The following is a 1,753-nucleotide window of genomic DNA, read 5'->3' as shown; positions in this document are numbered from 1 at the left end:
GTCTAAAAAAGCAGGGAATAAAACCAGACTCTCTGAACATGGCAGACAATGAGGGCTGCTGAGAAGCCAAGAACAATGGCACTGGTTTTGATCCTACTGCATGTACTGGCTTTGTGGGAGCCTAGCCAGTTTGGATGTTCACCTTCCTAGACGTGGACAACCATCTGTAACTCTAGGGTGAGAGTATGTGAACCACTCTTCTAGCATACATATGGTGCACAGGTATGCTTGCAGTCATAATCCCCATACAGACACACACACACACACACACAAAAAAAAAAAAAAATTAAAAAAATAAATTAGGCATTTTGGTTTGTGGCCTGTAACTTAAAATACAATAGTTACCTAGCATATGTGAAGCACTAGCAAATTTTATAATTTGCCTGTGTCTCTTAAATAATATTATACAGTTACATACTAGCTATATTGGCACATTTGTGATTCCAGAAACTCAGGAAGTTGAGAGAAGAGGTTCATGAGATTGATGTGACAATTTTTCAACTAAAATTAAACAAAGACCACTACCTACATTATGCCAACATGAAGTTAAGCTGTGGTTCCCAAGGGTAGAATCTAAAGAAAGACAATTTAGTAGCAAGAAAGAGATTTGCCGTAATTTCAACAGTGTTCTTATGTGTTTGAGAACAGTAATGATTAATTTTTGTCAACACTCTACATTATTGATGTTAAAATACATTGTCTCCCTAAGTATGACTCAGTCTCCTTGTTCCCAAATATCAGTGGCATTCTTTGGAAGACAGCTGGGACCGCCACACAGCTAGCACCCTGCTGTTGCAGAGAACAAGAGAAAGATGTATAGACCATTCCTTTTAGGTGCTTAGCCTTAAGGGAAGGGTGGTACAATGAAGGATGCATCCTTTCTGAAGCCTGTGGACAACCAAGAACATGCTGCTTCTGCGGCAAACTCCACTTCTGTTGGCAATCCAAATATCATCAGAGATGTTTGAGAGAAAGGACTTGAGAAAGCTGAAGAAGGCTGTGTATGCTTTTTTTCCACAACATTTTATTATTCCAGATCCATACTATCTAACTTTTTCTTTCTTGGAGAATCTGCAATGGTTGACAGAGGTTTGTGTCCTTCCCAGTCCTGAGCTGTTCAGTCCCAAAGAAACACACAGAGATCTACATTAATTATAAACTGGTTGGCCTATTAGCTCAGGCTTTCTTTTTAACTAACTATTACATCATATATTAACCCATTATTCTTGTCTGAGTTAGCCATGTGACTTGGTAATTTGGATCAGTGCGGCATTCTCATCTTGATTCCTCTGCATCTGAGTAATGACAGCAGACCTAGCCTTTCTTCTTCCCAGAATTCTCCTGTTCTGGTCATCCCAACTATACTTCCTGCCTGGCAACTGGCCGATCAGCATTCTATTAAAGCAGTACAAGTGGCAAATCTTTACAGAGTACAAACCCATTGTCCGACAGCATGCAATTCTATCTTTTATTTTAAGAAATTAAATAGCTTAGATCCTCTTCTCAGAGATAGCTTTGAGCTTGGCTTTTCCATTAACTAATACCTGAGGAACAGAAATGGAAGGAGACAAGACCGAGGAAATAAATTCCAGTGATAATAATAATAATAATAATAATAATAATAATAGACAATATGAACTTGAGAAGTAGGAGGCCCAGGAGCTGGAAGGAGGAAGAGGATGGGTGGAAATCATGTAAACAGAGCACCCACTTATTAATTCTCAAAAATTAAGCAAAACAAAAGTCAAAAGAG

The sequence above is a fragment of the Alexandromys fortis genome, unplaced genomic scaffold, assembly GCF_014885135.2.
Source record: "Alexandromys fortis isolate MF-2015 unplaced genomic scaffold, M_Fortis_MF-2015_v1.1 scaffold_96, whole genome shotgun sequence".
Taxonomy (NCBI): domain Eukaryota; kingdom Metazoa; phylum Chordata; class Mammalia; order Rodentia; family Cricetidae; genus Alexandromys; species Alexandromys fortis.
This window is presented reverse-complemented; position numbering follows the sequence as displayed.